Raw genomic sequence first — 21,067 nt, forward strand, 5'->3', positions numbered from 1 at the left:
AACTGGGCTATTGTGAAGGTCAAATGAGCTAACAAATAAAAAAGTCATTTGAAAATCCTAAATTGATATACAAGTGAAAAGGGTTATAATTTTGAGAGGAGGAAAACACATCCATTTCTGCCTGACTAGCCAAAATAATGTTATAGAATTTAGAGTGAGATTGCTTTCTCCAATGTTCTTATTTTACAGAGTGGGCAAACTGAAGCCCAGAAGAGATATGAACCCTACCTAAGATCACACAGCTAGTTAAATAGTAGTCAGAACTTCTGAGTCATTGGAAACTCAGCACTTTTTCTACTCTACCAAAGAAGTTTATTCCCATAATTCACAGAAGGAATGCCTGCCCATCCTTTACAGGGGAAATTCTTTGTCATGTTCAAGCAGGGTAGCCCAATGTGATATTCACTGGGTCAGTTTCCTTAAGGCCTCCTTTACATCCTTGTTCCTCTGTGTATAAAAAATGGGGTTAAGTATGGGAGTGAACACTGTATACAATATTGATAAAAATGTATTCGTATCTGCTGACAGGTTGGACAAAGGGCTCCCATACACAACTCCCAGTATCCCATAGTACAGAGTAACCACTGTGAGGTGAGATGAACATATTGAAAAGGCTTTCTTCCTTCCTGTCATGGAAGGGATCTTCTGGATGGCATGGACAATCTGGGCATAAGATACTACTGTCCATGTAAAGGGTCCTACCATCACAAGGTACATGGTAATGAAGATAGTTGTCTCAACAATTTGAGTGTCAATGCAGGACAGCTTGATGATAGGGTTGAGGTCACAGAAAAAGTGCTTGATCTCATTGGCTGTGCAGAATGAAAGCCAAAAAGTTAAAAACACTGAGACAATGGGAGCCATGAAACCCATCATCCAAGAACCAAAAGCCAGCTGGACACAAACATGGAGGGTCATCAGAGCCAGGTACAGGAATGGGTTACAGATGGCCAAGTACAGATCACAGGACGTGGCAGCCAAACGGAAACACTCTGTTGTAGCCATGGAGCTAAAGAAATAAAGATGGATCACACACCCAGCAAAGGAGATGGCATCATGTACTGACAACAGAGTCTTGAGCATTTTAGGGATCACTGAGGCTTTGTAGCAGATCTCTAGGAAAGAGAAGTTGCTGAGGAAATAGTACATATGGGTCTGGAGGTGGTGATCAGCAAACACCACAGTGATGATCAGGACATTTTCCCATCATGGTCACCAGGTAGACTACCAGGATTATTCCAAAGAGCAAGAAGATTTTCATGGAGATTTTCAAATCCTAACAAGATGAATTTGGAGATGGAAGTGTGATTTCCCTTCTCAGCATGAGTTATGTTTGGGACCTGAGCTATCACTTCTGATGCCGCTAACAGAATACTCTTGCCAAGGGAAGGGGAAGCTGAGCTCAATTGTGGAGAACAAAATACAAGATGAATCTGCAGGTCATCATCATTCAGATCCGTTCTTTTATGGATTCTATGTCCTAGTTTCAGAACAGCCTAGAGTTTGATTGTGGATGGGACCACACACAAGTATCCTAGGGAACACAACAGATAACATGTGAGTTCTTGATTATCTCTTCTAGATAAGATGGTCAGTAGCTGGGACCATTCAAAACAAAGTCAGAGACCAGAGGAAACTCTGGACCACCATGGCCAAACCTCTGTAAGGTCTCCAGAATTTGACTTTGCTCTTTCCTCCCAAAGTCTCCTATATCTTGCAGAGTGAAAAAGATGTGCTGGTTTTACAACTGTAGACCAGCATTGGTTCTATCACAGAAATGTCAGAGCTGGAAAGGAACTTGGACCTTGCCCCTTGGACCAACTATCTCATTTTACAAAAGAGAAAACTAAGAACCTGAGAGAGGTAAGAACTTGCCCAAGGGTCACCCAGGTAGTTAAGTATTGGAGTCAGGACTCAAACCAAGGAAAACACTCAAAATCCATTTTCCCTTCCAGAATGTTCTCACACTGCTGCCTAGGCTTCATTGTCTCCTCTCTACTGAACCAGATAAGAAAAGAGACTCTGAGGATCATCTCCAGCATGAGGCCCAAAACGAGCTCCTTTGCCCCAATAATTAGTTCCTGAAACAAAGGAGAAATGCAAAAAGGGTTGGACTAATTGCCATTTAATTTTCATGGCAAATGGTAGAGGAAATGCACAATCTCAAGTCAAAGCCAAGTCAGAGTGGCCAAAGCTCTAGCATCCCTACCAAAGAGAATGAACATGCTTCTGAAATTGGTTGTATGTTGCATTTTGGTAGATTGTGTCACTATATCAAGGACCTATGTGGGAAGGGAACTCCCTTCATCTGCCTAGGGGTAGAAACACCACCTACTCAGATCTTAACCTGTCTATGACTAACAGTTGTAAAGAGTTGCTAAAGCTTTCGAGAGGTTTAAAAACTCATTCGTGGATACAGGATAAGTATCCGAGACAATATCTCAACTCAGGTTTTCCTGACTTCCAGTCCAGTACTCTACCCACTGCATAATACTGCATCTCTTGGTAAATTATACTAGGGGAAATTATTAATGAAAGGCATTCTGGGAGTGAATGCTTTTGTCAGGTAAAGAATCATTTTACTAAGAAACAGTCATTTACATATGCTGCCTCCACTTCTCTACATGCTTAGCATCTGGCTTCAGTCCCTAACACAGTGTTAAAAAAAAGCAAACCCCCAAAGTGATTAGAAAATATAGTTCGTATATGCTAAAAATCTGTTATTGTGTTCTTTTTTAGCATCATAACACCGTCCAAACCCTTTCCTGGGTTTGGAACCCATGCCCTTCTCCTAGGTTAATAATAAAAGCTCACCCTTACCTGGGGCTTTCTAGGTGGTATCTTTGGAAATTCATTATTTTATATAATCCCACACAATAAACCCTGAGATAAAGAATAATTAAAGTGGATTACCCAAAGTCACATGGCAAGTAAATGGCCCAGCCAGGTTTAGAAATTGGAACTCCTGGCATAGGACTCTTCCTGTCATGTTTCATCATACCACCACAGCTCCTGTCCTCTTGCACTGTCACTATGCCCAGGGTAGAGTAGAAGAAATAATGATTATCATAGGGGAGTGATCAGAATAAGGGGTTTGGGGCCAAAAGATTTAAGTTCACAAACTGGCTCTCTCTTTTCACAGGACAATAGATTTAGAGATGGATGGGACCTCAGATGCCAATGAGTCCAACTCTCGTTTTTACAGAGGAGGAAACTGAGGCTAAGAAAGATCAATTTATTTGTCCTTGGTCACACAGCTGTTATATGTTAGGTACATGATTAGAATTCTTGTCTTTCCTGCTTCCTAAAACAGCTTTCCACTATACCACCCAGGGGAGGGGGGAGGGATGAGAAGGAAGACCTTAAAAAACTGCTTTTATTTTTCATTTTTCTCTCTGTATCTGGCTTTTTATCTTTGGGCTTTAAAAAATAAATCCTTGAACAATTTAATCCAAAAACAGAGAAAAACTTTCATTATTCCAGTCCAATCAAAAGTTCCCCTAATTTAATGATGTCCACAGTAAAAAATAGACTCTGTTTATAGCTTCTCTCGGCTGGAGAGCTGCTTAGCAGTGACGCGTCTATCACGCACATAAAGACACTCATTTCTCCCTGGATACATTCTTAGCCAGTCCACAGTTACAACGTCAGTGAACACGCATGAGGAGAGGGGAGGAGGGGAAGGGCTCGAGTCTTTGATGGTATCATGTAGAAAGACAGGGACTGCTTTTATCTTTGATGGAGTGCCACTCCCCGCTGACCCTTGTGCCCCCGGGTCTTTAGAGAATGTTTAAAAGGGCTTACAGAGCCTCTGTAAGTAATAATTCTGGATAATTTTCTTCTTAGAGTCTTTGTGTTCAAATTGCCCCTGACAATTAGCCTGCCAGGCAGAGTTCTCCTCCTTTCACTCCAGTGCCCAAATACCTGATTCCCTATTACCTGACAAAGAGATGCCCAGCTCCAACCTGTGGGTGGTTACACTCTGCCTAGACCCCGCACAGTGCACCGGAAGGAAAGCCCGCTGCATTAGGGGCTGGGGGATGCACAGTCTAGACCTACTTCTGCCCTCGACTAGTAGCAGGCTGATGATTCAGCTTCAGTTTCATCACTGGTCAAAGTACTGCTCTTGAGCCCTCTCCAAATCTAACTGTCTACAATTTCGTGATATACTTTCCTAGCATTAGCTCTCATCAATCATCTCTAATGATAATAGCTAACATTTATATAGTGCTTCAAAGTTTGCAAAGAACTTTAGTTAGTTAGGCTACCCCATTTGATCCCTCATATGCAGGGAAACTGGACTTGCTTCACTGGCAATTATTCAGTGGCTTGGAGGGGCTCGATGGCTTTGTGTCTGGCTTTGTGTCTGGCTGTGTGTCTGGCTGTGTGTCTGGCTGTGTGTCTGGCTGGTGGGGGTGCCTGTGAGTGTGAGGATGCATGTGAGCATTTGTTTTCATTTGCATTGCTTGTTGCTCAGGGGTTTGCCCTCCTGTTCTTCCCAGTGCTTGGCATGAGGGCTGGCTTAGACTGAGGACACCTGGGTTTGTGCTCTGCCTTCTCCTGGTCCTAGCCATGTTCTTGTTGCTCACTTAAGGACTCACGGCCTCTTCCTGTCTGTAAAATAGGGATAATAGCTCTGTTATTATCTACCTCTCTGGACTTGGGGAGGGGTGGGGGGCGGAGGACAGAAGCGTTGAGATGTGCAAAAGGCTTTTTTTTCATTCTCATACAAAAGGAATTTGTGATTTCAGTATCCAAAAGGCTCTCACTTAGCAGCTCTGTGCTCAGGCATCTCCTGGGGTTCCCAGCAGTTTCATGACAGCTGTGGTCCCACAGGGAGAGCTCTCGGGGGAAGGATCTGAACCTGTGCCTTCCCATCTTCCAGGCCTGCACTCTGTCCAATGGACTTCTCCTATCGAAGTCATCCTCCTCCCCTCATTATCATCGTCCTATATGCTTGAGCCTTGGCAAGGAACTCTTCATTCCTTCTCTCCATTCCTGGCTCGGTGCTATTTACTAGATGGAGAACAAGGCTCTCAAGCTAATGTGTCTAAAGCTAGACGGGATCTTAAAAGTTATCTAGCCAAAGGAATGTAGGATTCCTTTCAGAGGCCACCTGGTCCAATTTTCTTAGTTTACAGAGGAGGAAACTGAGGCCCAAGGAGAAGAGACTTAGACTCAGAGGATCAAAGAGGTAGAGTTGAAAAGGAAGTTAGAGCTACCTAATCTAACTCCCTCATTTTACAGATGAGGAAAGTAGGCCCAGAAACTAAGTATAAAACAAAGGGGTCGGACTCAATCATCTCTAAGTTCCCTTTCAGCTCTAGATCTATGATTCTTTGTGAATCTTGACCAAGCCCCTTCCACTGCCTGGGTTTCAGACAACTGTAAAATGTCATCCAGTGCTAGACTGAATGCTTCTTAGGTCCCTTCCAGCTCGAGACCTATGGTTCTCTGATCCTATCCTCTGAGCTCTGAGTTATTGTGAAGAAAGCATTTTCTAACCTTTAGGGCAATGCAGGAACAGAGGCTGTTACTACAATCTGATGTCCGACTGTTTTGGACAGTCAGCACTTAAAGATTGTTGTCCCTCTGGGCTAGATCTTTATGCCTGCCCCAGAGGGACAAGCTCATCTAAGGCTGGTTGAGGAGACTGGGATGATCGTGTTTGTCATTCTTACTGGCACTTTGGCAAAAGGAAGCCCATTAACTGTGCTTGCTCATATGGCGACCCTGACTTTCACTCAGTCTAGCTACACTCACCAACTCAGAAACTAACCCCGGGTTCCCACCCCTGCCAGCTGCTTCCAGGCATGGCTATTCAGGAAGGAAATGTATCTACCTACCCAGCTTACTTGCAGGTTCTGTAAGTATCTGATTCAGGACCTGTGAAGAGCTCACAAGATAAGACTTCTCAGAGAGCTCTCCAGAATATCTACCTAATAGCCTGGGTTTGGTAGAATGAAGCCCTCCTTAATATACTCTTAGTCTATGTAGAGATTCAGACTGTGATGGGTATGATTTAAGAGTCAGTTAGCCCTCAGCACCCACCTTTTGGCAGATGGCTCCTTGTAACTTGTTGATGGAAGTTGAAGGTACCCTGTAGGCAAAGGGCTTCCCCTTGGAGACTCATTGCTTCCTCCTCCCCCTCCCCCAACTGAACACTGCCAGATGGCTTCATGGCACCTGCTTGCCCATGTTGGCCAAAGGAAGCAATAGACTTTCACTGAGTACTCCTCTCACCTTACCCTGCCCCTCCCCCATCCTTTGGGATCTTAAGGCTCTGGAAATAAGGATAGACCCAAGCAACATAGAAAGAGACAAAAGATGTCTTTATAAGATTTCAGAATTACAAAAGACCTCCTAAGCTACCAAATACAATTTCTCTCTTCTTTCTACAAGCAGAGCTGCCATTCGGAACGCTCTGTTTCCAAATCCAGTGTTCTTTCCACTTTATCCTGCTTCCAGCTTTCCTTTAGGAGTCTCTCAACATTCCCCCTTGCGAAGATCTTCCAAGGTACCCTTCACCATATCAAAATTTGCTTGCATATCTCTACTTCACCTCCCCTCATGGGAAGGGGTAGAAGTGGAGAAAAGAGAGGCAACTGATTTTGATGACTCAATCCTACAATAGTAGCTGGGATACAAGCTCTCCTCCTAAAGCTACCTGAATCCCTAGTAGCCCAAGCCTCCAAGGCTAATGTACTCTTCCAACTACTCCCTTCACTCAAAGGGCTGATCCTAGGAGACCCACAGGGGAACTAGACTCCCTGCTCCTCCCTGGCCTCTGATAACCATATCTCATCAAAGAGAATTCTGGGACATTGAAGAGCCTATGCTCAACACTGAAGATGCTAAGGCAAGAACAAATACACCCTACTCTCAAAAAACTTATCATTGTATTTGGGGGAAAGAGGTTAGCAAAGACAAGTACACAAAAGGCTATGATGTAATAGAAAGTGAAAGAAGGACCAAGAGCTGCAAGAATTGAAGGCGGGGGTCAAGGAAAGCTTCTATAGAGGAGGTATCTGGATCTTGAAGGAAGGGAAGGCCTTAAGTATAGAGGGCTGATGTCCTGGATAACATGTCTAATATTCCTAACATAACTCTAGGTGAGGGTAATAGGCTAAAGAGAGAAAATGATTATTTCCCTACTATTTAATCCAGTTCATGTGAGACAAAAGCCTTGAAGGGACCAGGGCCATGGGTTACACAGGTACAGGAAAGGTTTGACAAGTCAGTGGAAAAGAAGACATGGGTGAAATAAGCAGGGACTAGTCAAGAAGAGGCTCTTGTCTTCAACCCTTGTCTTGAGATCCTGAAACATGTTATACATATATATATATATATATATACATATATATATGATTACAGGANAAGAATTGAAGGCGGGGGTCAAGGAAAGCTTCTATAGAGGAGGTATCTGGATCTTGAAGGAAGGGAAGGCCTTAAGTATAGAGGGCTGATGTCCTGGATAACATGTCTAATATTCCTAACATAACTCTAGGTGAGGGTAATAGGCTAAAGAGAGAAAATGATTATTTCCCTACTATTTAATCCAGTTCATGTGAGACAAAAGCCTTGAAGGGACCAGGGCCATGGGTTACACAGGTACAGGAAAGGTTTGACAAGTCAGTGGAAAAGAAGACATGGGTGAAATAAGCAGGGACTAGTCAAGAAGAGGCTCTTGTCTTCAACCCTTGTCTTGAGATCCTGAAACATGTTATACATATATATATATATATATATATATATATATATGATTACAGGATCACAGAATCTAAAAGTTGGGTGAATATTGATCCAGCATCTACTTGAAGATCTCCAATGAGGGAGAAGCCACTACTTTCAGAGACTATTCATTCCACTTTGGAATAGGTATAATTGTAAGCAAGTATCTCATGTCGCATATCTCTCCAATAAAATGTAAACTCCTTGAGGGGAAGGATTGTTTGATTTTGGTCACCAAGCCTAGCACAGTGCCTGGAACGTAATAAATGCTTGTTGATTGATATTGAGCTGTATGTATCTTTGCAATTTCTATCCATGACTCTTAGTTCCTTCCTCTGGGAACAAGCAGAACAAGTCAAATCCCTCTTCTGTCACAGGAAAATTTTTCAAATATCACCTTCACACGTGAGAGAGAATGCTCCATTTTACACACAATTGCTTTTTATTACATTGGAATTGTTTTCTTTTTAATTTTTAAATATTTTCCCATGTTTCCATGATTCATTTTCTTTTCCTCCTGCCTTCCCTCCCCCCTCCCAGAGCCGACAAGCAATTCTACTGGGCAGTACAAATGTTATCACTGGATGTTTATTTCCATATTATTCATTTTTGCTACAGAGCGATCTTTTAAAGTCTAAACCCCAAATCACATACCCATATAGACACATGATAAGTGATGTCATATGTTCTTCTTTTGCATTTTTACTCCCATAGTTATTTCTCAATGTGGCTAGCATTTACATTGGAATTTCACAATAACACTCATCTCCAGGGTTTGTGCTATAGAAGCATTAGGGTCCGAGACAGATCTATCTTCTCTTGAATTCTATTTCTGGTTTCATATGAACATTGTATTAGTTATTATTGGTAGTGATGTTTAAGCCATCAGAGCCTTTTATTTTGTTTCCTTGAAGCATCAGTGGACACTGTGGTTAAGAAAATTGATGATACTGTGGCCCTCGAAAGGCTCCTTTCCTCCAAGGTGTTCCAAAGTCTTTCTCCCTCCTCCCCCATCATATGCCTCTACTGCCAAATGAAGGCACATATCTATCCTCCTTTGGGGCTGGGGACATCTACTGGGTTTTCTCTACCAATGATTTCCTACATTCTCATAAGGCATGAGGGCAATGTCACGAGCCAAGTTTGGGGTTTGAAAAAAGAGAAACTGTGGTACTCTGGCTATCAAGAAAGACCTTGCCAAATGTCTTCTGGCAAAAGATACCCTGTCTTGTCAGCAAATTGGTTTCCAGGCACTATTGAGAGCCTTATGCTCTGTTTCAGTCATTTATAGTGAAAGATGGAAAAGATGGATTACAAAGTGAGTCAAGGGAGGGGCAGAATTAGAGAGCCAAAGTAAAAGTCTCAGGAAGACATCTCAAAGATATCTCAGAAAGAACAAGAAAGTCGTAATAGCTTCTGACTGGTCAGATTTAAGTTGGGATCAAGGTAAAGGAATTAAGGCAGAGTATTTCCTACTTCTGTGCCCTGCCCAAGGTTTTGAGCCATCATACATATAGAACCTTCTTAGAGGTTAGAGAGAGTGTTCCAGATGTGGCGATAGCCAGTGGAAAGGTAGTGTCAAGAAATGGAATGTTGTATGTGAGGAAGAGCAAGAAGGCGAGTATTGCTGGATTGCAGAGGGTGTGGAAGGGAATCAAGTAAATTACAGAAAGCCTGGAAAGGTCAGAATGGGCCCGGGTTCATTGAGGAGCTTTAAATATTCAGCAAAATAATTTATATCTAATACTAGAGGTAACAGGGAACTGATGGAGTTTATTGAGCAGGGGTGTGCCATGGTCAGATCTGTACTTTTAGAAGATCTCTCTGGCAGCCGAATAGATGATGGACTAGAGAGGGGGAGAGACTCATTGCAGGGAGACTCAACAGGCTTTTGCAATAATTTAGGCACTAGGTGATGAGGACCTTTATCAGGGTGGTGGTTGTGTGAGTGAAGAGACAGGCATATATACCAAAAAATTTGGTAAAGGTATAAACAATAAGACTTGGCAACAGATTAGCTATGTGGGACAAATTTAAATGAGGAGTCTGACCATTAGGTTGGTTCAGAAGAAGAAATGGTTTAGGGGGGAAATAGACTTGTTTTGGACTTGTTGAAATTGAAATGTTTATGAGACATCCAGTTTGACATATCCCTAGATAAAGATTCAGCAAAGGTGACTGAGAGGGAGTAGTCAGATTGATGGGAAAAGGACCAGGAAAGGGTAGTGAAAACCCTAGGAAAAGAGGGTGAACAATAGCACCAATGACTTCAGAGAATTCAAAAAAACATGAAGACTGAGAAAAATCCATTAGATTATAGCAATTAAGAGATCACTAGCAACCTTGGAGAGAATAGTTTGGGTACAATTATCATCCTCAGCTTCAGGTCCTGTCCTACTAATAATCTGCCAGTTTGAGTCAGCACCATTATTAAGTTTCTCCTATTTTACTCCCCAAGGATACAAATATAATAAAGTACTATACTCTTGCCCTCAAAGAGCTTACATTTTAATAGAGGATATGACAAGCACATAAATAAGCATTAGAAAAGGCAGGATATGAGAGAGGAAAGATCCTTTCAAAGGAATCTGGAGCAGGAATAAACTCAGAACATTACTTTAGGCACAAACCTGAATCAGATTTTAAGAGCAAACATTCCTTTAGCACAGGAGGGTCATAGTACTAAGCTAGGTAAATTAAAGACCATATCTGGAGACAAAATAATGCCAGAGATGAAAGGGACAATGCCTTTTAGAGTCTCTCTCTCTCCCCCTTCCGATTCCCCTTACTCCAAATCACCCTTGGCATATCTTTCCCAGTGTACGCTGTTTATCATCTCCCTGGGAGAGAACAGTATCTCAAACTTTCAGCCCTGTCTGGCTTCCTATGTTTCTCCTTTCAGCAGATCAAAGGTCACTCCCAAGACTGGATTTGACACTGTAGGGTCATATGCCTTCTGCCCATGCCTGCCAGACCACTATGGATGGGTCAGACTGTATTGAGAGAGAGGTTTAAGTATAAGATTCTTGAAGTATAAGAGATGCAGTTATTAGATGAGATGAGGTGAGGAAGGAAAATGATTCATCTTCTCCACTGTCACTAAGAGCTCATTTCAGAGCGAATCCTCTCCTCTCTTCCCCCCTCCCCTCCAGTAACCATGGAGAGTGGAAAAATGTCAACATAACAATCTTCAGCTGTGGCTACACAATACTATTACCCTACTCTGCTTTAGAGGGGGAAAAATGACCTGAATTTCTTCCTTCACTGATATTTTACCACTTATTTTATAATAATAACAACTCCCATTTCTAGAAAGCTTTAAGGATTAGAAAAGTGCTTTCTTTCCTTCACAGACATGCTGATTTTTATTTTGCAAATGGGGAAACCAAAGCTTAAAAGGGTTAAATGATTTACCTAGGGTCTGAACAGCGAATAAGTGTTGGAGCCAGAAGTCTAATTCAGCTCAGTCTTTCTGCCTCTTACCTTTTTTCCTTTCTCCCTTTCTCAGTTTTCATCCTTCCTGAGCCTTCTGTTAACTTTGACACTATTGATCATCTCCTTCTCTTGGACACTAACCCCTCCCTTGATTTTTGTGATACTGATTTTTTCCTCCTACCTGTCCAATAATTCTCAGGCTAATTTGCTTGATCATCATCATCCCCTTGCCTAATTAAGTTCTGAGAGTCATCACCTCAGCTGTAATGGATTTGCTCAGCACCAAACAAATGACTCCAAAATGTAGTCCTGATTTCTTTCCTGAATGTCCTATGTTGCCTACTGCCTTCTAGACATCTCTTAGACTTCTCAAGCCTAACACTTTCAAACAGAGCTTATTACACTTTCCCCCAAACCCTCTCTATTTCTAACATCCCCAGTTGTGTTAATGGAAGCATCACCCTTTCTAACACCCAGGGTTCAAATTCTCCCTCTGACATCCATTGACTTCATGTCCATGGGGGAACCTCTCAGTGCTTGGGTGTTGGCCCAAGAGAGAGTTGTCTCTGAAGCTGACCTGCATCAGTGGAGGGAGTTTCCATGCTGGTGAAATCAGAAGTCCAAATCACTCCCAGAATTATTTTCAACGTTAATTCTCATTGATTTGGAACAATACCCAAAGGGCTATAGAACTGAGCATATCCTCTGACTCTACTAAGTCTGTATCCCAAAGAGATCAAAGAAAAGGGAAAATGACCTACTTGTACAAAAAAATATTGACAGCAGCTCTTTTTTTGTGGTGACAAAGAATTGGAAATCAAAGGGATGCTCATCAAATGAGGAATGCCAGAAGTAATGGTACAGGATTATAATGAAATATTATTGTGCTATGAAAAATAACGAACAGGACCATTTCAGAAAAACCTGGAAACACTTTCATGAACTGATGAAAAGTGAAGTGAGCAAAATGAGAAGAACACTGCACACAGCAACAGCAATAAGAAATCCAACGCTATGGCTCTCACCTACTTTTCCAGACTTCTTTCACATTACCACCCTTCACACACTCAGGGTTCTTACCAAACTGACTCACTAATTATTTCCCCTGTGCTTGTATTCCATCTTTTACTCTTATGCCTTTGCACAACAGTCCTCCATGAGGCCTCTCCTTATGCCTAGCTTCCTTTATATTCCAACTCTGGTGCTGCCTCTTCCCACATGGGACCCTTTCTATTTCTCTCCCCTTGCCCCTGGTACTAGAACCCTCTCTCTTTTGAAATTCCTTTGCATATATTTTGTATTTACCTACTTACTTAATATGCATTTTATTTCCCATCACCCTCCCTCACATCTAATTCATTTACATAGTTTACATGCTCCCTGAGGAGTGGGACTGACTTGTTTTTGTCTTTTTACACCCCTCCCCCCAGCACCTAGCAGCAATTCCTGGCAGAGAGTAGATGTTGTACAAATATTTGTTGAACTGGATGATTTTGCTTTTTGCTTAAAGCTCACAGTTTTTCTTTTAACAAAGAGTAAATTACAAAAGAATACGGTTGCATGAACTATCAATCTCAATTACTCTTCTATATTGTTTTGCTAGACGGTTTACGGGGGAGTATAATTTGTTCATGAGTTTGTTTATGTTTGTCTACATTTTAAAACCAAATGCATCTACCTCTATGCACCCCCTCCCATCCAGAATGCTTGTCAGATTGTGCCAGGCTTTTATCTCCTTATTTATCCTAAATTTGAGCTTTCTGATGACCAGTTCTTCCTCTTTTGTGTCCAAACTGAAGTTCAAAAAGCCAGTGACCCCTTTTTGCTTCCTTGACTATTTGAGGAAAGAAACAGCCATTAAGGCAATTTAATTGTTCTGCTCTGGGCAGAGACAGCCTCCAAGAACCTAGATACTTGGAGTCCTCCATCACTAATAAATCATTCTTCCATTCTAGATTCATGATCTTTTCAAAGAGATTATAATTCAGACTTAAGAGTTGGAAGGGAACTCAGAAGTCATCTAGCTAAGCCCCTTCATTTTGACAGATGCTTCATGCAAATATTTTCCCCCAATATGCATTTTCCTTTTTCTAGATGCATGTATTTATTTGTGCCAAAGCACAAATGTAATTGAAGTAGTCTAGTTTATTTTTATATTATATTCTTTATGTCATGGCTGATGATGAATTTGTCCCCTCTCCACAGCTGCGTGAGATATAACTTCCTTGCCACACACAAACACACATACATAAAGGTGGGGGGTCAGCTTTGACAATAAGCCTCAACCCACTTAAAGAAAGTGATAAGCTACTCTGCCATGATACCCTGAGTCGAGTCAACAAACATTTATTAAGCACCTACAACAGCCACTGGAGATATAAAGAATGGAAAAACCAATTCTGTCAGCACCGTGCTTGTATACAATCTAAGTGGGGAGCCAACATTCAAACAACCATATACATACAAGACATATATTGGGTGAATTGGAAGAAATCTCAGAAGGCAGGCATTAGCATTTGAGGGGAAATGAGAAAGGCCTCTTGCAGAAGGGAGAACTGAAGCCAAGAGGTAGAAGAAAAAGAATTGCAGGCATGAGGGGCAGCCATTGCAAATGCATGAGGCTATGAGATGAAGTATCATGTGTGAGGAACAGCAAGGAGTCTAGGGTCCAAAATCATAGAATACAAGGAGAGGAGTAAAACATAAAAAAAACTGACAGTGTGTGTGTGTGTGTGTGTGTGTGTGTGTGTGTGTGTGTGTCTGGGGGGCAGGCCATAAAGAGCTTTAAAAATCAAACAGAAGATTTTATATTTTTTCTGGGAGGTAATATGAAGTTATTGGAATTCAGTGAGTGGAAGGAAGGGGTAGAGGGGAAATAGTCCAACCTGGCTTTAGGAAGATTGCTTTGGCACTTTAATTAACGAGGAAAGAATATATCTGGATTGTTCACTAGGTGTGAACAGGCCTGGATATCACTGGCATCACTAGATACAAAAGGAAATCTTCAGATTGGTTGAGAAACATGGCCATGTCCTGTGAGACTTGCATAAAAACAGTGAGCTAGTTTAGAATCAGGATTCAATTATCTGGAAGCTTAAGGTCAGTCAAGCCTCTGAGAAGGAATCACTTGATAAGAGAGGAGAGTACTCCAGGGTAGTGGCCTCAACCTCTTCCTCCCACTCCACTCCCTTAGCAGGAGGAGGACTTTGGAGGCTTCAAAGAGTCAGGATAATTTAAGCTTTTTCATCTATATCCTGGCAGATTTCTCCCAAAGAGTGATTCTATTGGGAGTTGAAGACAAACTGGATGTGACGAGGAATGAGAATTCAAAGCTTTATGAGGACTCCAACATAAAAGTGACACCATACTTAAAGGGAATTTCATGAGTATGTCCACAAAGTAGAGAAAAAAGGACTTCTAGTAACTGGGAGCTTTGAATTAACCCTTTGCAACATGTGCTTTCTAAATTTGAACTCACTTTCCCTCAGACTTCGTATTTATCTATATAATTTGTAGAAACAAATGATCAACAGCAGAATGGGTCACCGATTTTGGGGAGAGGAACATGTTTTTGCACCTCTACTGTTTTTATTATACCCTCTTAGTAAATACTCCTTTCTAAAGGTCAATTAATTATGGCTAAATGCTATAAGTTCATAATCATGGGAAGAAGTACATTAGTGGTCCTTATGATATGAGCAAACAACTCCCAAACCCTCAGAGCTACACCTAGACAGAAGAAATAAGCAGCCTTAACTGACTTTTTCTTATGAGTAGGGGTTGGAAGAATAGCCCCAGAGTCTCTATGTACTGCATAAATATACATGTGCACACACATACATAATTTAACTATATTCATGTCATTTCCCCTTTGTAGAATGTAAGCTCCTTGAGGATACAAGATGCTTCATTTATATCTTTATATCTACAGCACCTAAGGACATTGCAAGAGGTTAATAAAGGATTGCTGTAGCAGCTGAATTAGAATTGAAATCAAACTATTAATGACTAATTTGTATACAGCCATTCAACTAGTTCTCATTGCACCTAATCATATTGTCATCTAGCCTACAACTCGTTCAGGAAGTCAACCACAGCTTAGTAAGTTGCAGGTACTATTTTAAGTGTTGGGGATACAGAGAAAAGCAAAATAACATCTTTTCTACATGAGAAAAGCAGTAAAATGCTTTGCTAAATCTGAGGTAAACCATAGCTATAGTATTGCCCTCATCTTAGAAAAGAAGAATAGTTTAGTCGGCCATGATTTTGTTCTATGATCACTGTCTCCTTTTTCTAGTTGTTTGCTAACCATCTCTTTAATAATAAATTGCAGAATTCCTTTTTTCAAAATCAATTTGTTTATTTAGAATATTTTCCATGGTTACATGATTCATGATCTTTCCCACCTCTCTTTTCTCCCCACTCCCGGAGCTGACAAGCAATTCCACTGGGTTATACATGCATCTAAACTGCAGAATTTCACCAGGAAGCAAAGTTAAGCTCATTGGCCTTCAATTTTCAGAGTCTATTTTATTCCTTTTCTTAAAAATTGGGATGGCATTTTCCCTTTCCTAACATATCAGTGACTCTTCTATTTTCTAAGATCCTTCAAAGATCACTGACAGTGGCTCAGCAATCACATCTTCCAATATAAGAAAGTAAAATGATGATATTAAATTGATCTGCAGATTTAATGCTAAATCAATCAGATAACCAAGGGGATATGTTATTGAATTAGACAAAACAATAACAGGATTCATCTGTACGAATAAAAGGTTGAGAATTTATGTGGATAATTATATCTAAGGAAAATGATAAAAATAATTGGAAGGGTTCTGGCATTATCAGATGTCAAATTATATTATAAAACAATTAATTATAAAAACTATCTGGTACTGGATAAAAAAACAGAAAAGTTAATCAGGGAAATAGATTTTCTTTTTTATTTTATTTTTTTTAACCCTTGTACATTGGTGTATTGTCTCATAGGTGGAAGAGTGGTAAGGGTGGGCAATGGGGGTCAAGTGGCTTGCCCAGGATCACACAGCTGAGTGAAATAGATTTTCAAAAAGTGAACTTAAAAGGAAATGCAGAGGGGTAGAGCTAAGATGGCCCCGTATTAACAGGAACTTTCTAAATCTCCTTCCAACCAATCAATATGAAGTGTCTCAAAAGGACAGAAATAAAGGTAGCCAGTTTTGGGGGATTTCCTCACTATAAGGGGCAAAACTACATTTATCAAAGTACAAGCAGATCACACCTCCCCCATACCATCTTCCCTGCCAGAGACAGAGCAAGGCTGGGTCAATCTCTAAATTCTCCTGGGCTGACTGAGACTTACCCCTGAGGACAGTGCAAGGCCTTGGCAGAAAAATGTGGGACCTGAGGCTGAAGAGCTCTAAGCCTGGGTATCAGAGCACAGAGAATGAGCAGAAGAAGGGCTGACCACAACAGAGGCAGCAGGGACTGAAAAAAAAGCCTCAAGGCAAACCGCTTTAAAGTACACTAAGCAAAGAACTTCCTGGAAGATACTACCAAGGCAAAGCCCTGAGAGACAGAAGCTAAGAAAGCAATGTCCACCAACATGCAGGAAACTCAATTCACAAGTAGCAAAAGAAATAAGCAGCAAAAAAAACACTTTTTACCCTGGATAATTTCTATGGAGAAAAAGAGCAAACTACAAAAGCAACAGAAGAGAGTGACAAACAAGCAAATACATCCAAACTTTCAAAAAATAGAAATTGTCACAAGCTCTTGTGGGACTCAAAAAGGAGATCAAGAACAAAGTAAGAAAGATAGACGAAAAGTGGGAAAAAGAAATGAAAGTAATTCAAAAGAAAATCACAGCTTAAAATTTCCCACTTGGAAAAAGAGGCACAGGAATCAAATGAAGTAATAAGCAAATTAGAGACCAGAATTGACCTGTTGGAAGCCATGAAAAGCAGGCTAGAACAAACCAAAAGGAAAATCAAAAGATCATAGCTGAAAACCAGTTTTTAAAGACTAGAATTGGGCAAGTAGAAGCCAATAATCTCACAAGAGAGCAAGAATTAATAAAGCAAAGTCAAAAGAATGACAAAATAGAAGGAAACATGAAATAGTGAAAAGACAACGGACCTAGAAAACAGATCCAGGAGAGACAATTTGAGAATTATTGGTCTACATGAAAGCCTGGAAAAAAAATAAAAGCCTTGACATCATATTACAAGAAATTATCTAAGAAAACTGCCTTGATATTCCTGAACAAGAGGTCAAAATAGTCATTGAAAGAGTCCATAGATCAGCCCCTACATTAATTCCTTAAAATACAACCCCCAGGAATGTAATAGCTAAATTAAAGAGCTTCCAAGAGGAGGAGAAAATATTTCAAGCAGCCAGAAAGAGACAATTCAGATATCAAGGAGCTCCAGTCAGGATTACACAGGATCTGACAGCCCCCACACTAAAGGACCGCAAGACTTGGAATATGATATTCAGGAAGGCAAGAGAATTGGGTCTACAACCAAGAATCACCTAGCCATCATAACTGATTATATATTTTCAGGGGAAAGTATGGGCATTTAACAAAACGTAAGATTTCCAAGCATTCCTAAAGAAAAGACCAGAACTAAATGGAAAATTTGATGTCCAAATACAAAATTCAAGAGAACCATAAAAAGGTAAACAAGAAAGAGGGGTAAAAAAATGTAATGGCTTCAGCAAGGTTAAATTGATTATATTTTTATATGGGAAATGATATCTGTAACTCTTTAAAATTGTTTTCATTATCATAGTAGATAGAAGAATTATTTATAGGCGGATGTTGGGGTACTAAGTTTTTTAAGATGATTTATAAAAAAGGGAGGGAAATAGAAGATTGCACTAAGAGAAACTTAAAGGAAGAATAAAAATAGGATAAATTATACCACATAAAGAGGTGCATGGGGTGGGGGGAAGAATCTATTATAAGAAGGAGAGGAAGAGAGTGCTAAAAGGTAATACTTAAACCTTACTCTCAGTGGAATCAGTTCTGATAGGGAAGAGCAGCCAGATATATTGGGGTATAGAATTCTATCTTACCTTACAGGGAAGTTGAGAGGGAAAAACAAAGGAGGGGGAGTGGGGAGGGGAGTATTAAAAGGGAGGGAAAGGTGGTGGGGGGCAATTAATAGACCTTAAAGAAAAATAAAAGGGGACTAAAAAGGGAGTCAGTGGGAAGGAAAGTAAAATAAGGGTGGGGAATAAGGGCGTTGATTAAAAGCAATACAGTGGTGTAGAAGGAAATAGTGAAAGAAGAAATGGCAAGACTAAAAGAGGAAATAAAGATGATGGGGAATACACAAACAGAAATCATAACTCTGAATGTGAATGGGGTGAACTCATCCATAAAACAGAAGCAGATACCAGAGCAGATTATAAAGCAAAATCCTACCATATGTTTTCTACATGAAACACACATGATATTGGGGGCAGCTGGGTGGCTCAGTGGATTGAGAGCCAGACCTAGAGACAGGAGGTCCCAGATTCAAATCTGGCCTCAGACACTTCCTAGCTTTGTGACCTTGGGCAAGTCACTTAACCCCCATTGCCTAGCCCTTACCACTTTTCTGCCTTTGAGCCAATACACAGTATTGACTCCAAGACAGAAGGTAAGGGTTTTAATAAAAAGAAAAAGGAAAAAAAGAAACACACAAGGCAGGTAGACACAGTCAGAGTAAAGGCAAGAGGCTGGGCCAAATTTTATTGGGCATCAACTGAGAAAAAAGAAAGCAGCAGTTACAATCATACATGACAAAGCCAAAGTTAAAATAGATCTGATTAAAAGAGATAGGGAAGGTAATTACATCCTGATAAAAGGGAGTATAGACAATGAAGAAATATATCAGTACTCGACATGTATGCACCAAATGGTATAGCATCCAGATTTTTAAAGAAGAAACTATTGGAGCTTAAGGAGGAAATAGATAGTAAAAATTATACTAGTGAGAGACTTGAACCTTCCTCTATAAGATCTAGATTAATCAAACCAAAAAATAAATGAGAAAGAGATAAGAGATGTGAATGAAATCTTAGAAAAATTAGAGTTAATAGATATATGGAGAAAAATAAAGATTGACCATGTACTAGGGCAGTGATGGGCAAACTATGGCCCGTGGGCCAGATACGGCCCCCTGAAATGTTCTAACCTTGCGACATTATTCCTAATCTGACGAATACAATGAGTACCATACAATACAATGAAACTTCAAAAGAGTTGCCTTAGAAATAGACTGACAGATGAGCATTTCCTTTCCTTTGGCCCCCTCTTTAAAAAGTTTTCCCATCACTGTAGTAAGGCATAGAAACATGACAAACAAGTGCAAAAGAGCAGAAATAATAAATGCAACTTTTTCAGATCATAATGTAATAAAAATAATATAGTGAGGGTACATGGAGAGGAAAATAAAATATTAATAGGAAATTAAATAAAATGATTCTCCAAAATTGGTTGGTTAAAGAACAAATCATAGAAACAATTAATAATTTCATTGAAGAGGATGACAATGAAGTGACATCATATCAAAATCTATGGTATGCAGACAAAGCAGTACTCAGGGGAAAATTTATATCAACAAATCAGAGAAAGAAGAGGTCAAATAATTGTGCATACAAATTAAAAAAAACTAGAAAGAGAACAAATTAAAAGTCTCCCAATGAAAACTAAATTGTAAATCCTAAAAATCAAAGGCAAAATTAATACAATTGAAAGTAAAAGAACTATTGAATTAATAAACAAGATAAAAGCTGGTACTTTGAAAAAAGAAATAAAATAAAGTACTAATAAAAAAAGGAAAGAAGAGAATCAAATTAACAGTATCAAAGATGAAAAGGGCAACCTCACCTCTAATGATGAGGAAATGAAGGTAATTATTAAGAACTATTTTGCCCAATTATATGGCAATAAATATGGCAATGTAGGTGAAATGGAGTGAATATTTCCAAAAATATAAATTGCCTAGATTAACAAAAGAAGAAATTGAATATTTAAACAATCCCATCTCAGAAAAAAATTGAACAAGCCATCAAGGAAGTCCCTAAGAAAAAATCCCCAGGGCCAGATGGATTCACAAGTGAATTCCATCAAAAATTTAAAGAACAATGAATCCCAATACTATACAAACTATATGACAAAATAAGCAAAGAAGGAGTTCTACCAAATTCCTTTCATGACACAAATATGATACTGATTCCAAAGCCAGGTAGATCAAAAACAGAGAAAGAAAACTATAGACCAATCTCCCTAATGAACATAAATGCAAAAATCTTAAGTAGAATACAAGCAAACAGACTCCAGTAAGTGATCACAAAGATTTTCACTATGATCAGGTGGGATTTATACCAGGAATGCAAGGATGATTTAATATTAGGAAAACCATTCATATAATTGACTATATTAACAACGAAACCAACAGAAATCACATGATTATCTCAATAGATGGTGAAAAAGCCTTTGACAAAATACAACACTAATTCCTATTGAAAACACTAGAAAGTATAGGAATAGAAGGGCTTTTCATAAAAATAATAAACAGTATATATTTAAAACCATCAGCAAGCATCATCTGCAATGGGGATAAGTTAGAAGCCTTCCCAATAAGATCAGGAGTGAAAAAAGGATGCCCATTATCACCTCTATTATTTAACATTGTACTAGAAATGCTAGCAGTAGCATTTGGAGAAGAAAAAGAAATTGAAGGTATTAAAATAAGCAATGAGGAGACTAAACTATCACTCTTTGAAGATGATATGATGGTCTACTTAAAGAATCCTGAAGAACCAACTAAAACCTAGTGGAAATAATCAACAACTTTAGCTGCAGGATACAAAATAAACCCACATAAATCATCAGCATTACTATGTAGTTCCAACACAACTAAGCAGC

General features: G+C 39.8%; 1 pseudogene; it reads right to left on the bottom strand.

The window, feature by feature from the left end:
• Positions 1-402: 402 nt before the first annotated feature.
• Positions 403-21,067, bottom strand: part of LOC123253500 — a 34,227-nt pseudogene continuing 13,562 nt past the window's right edge.

Source organism: Gracilinanus agilis, chromosome X (assembly GCF_016433145.1).
Source record: "Gracilinanus agilis isolate LMUSP501 chromosome X, AgileGrace, whole genome shotgun sequence".
NCBI lineage: Eukaryota > Metazoa > Chordata > Mammalia > Didelphimorphia > Didelphidae > Gracilinanus > Gracilinanus agilis.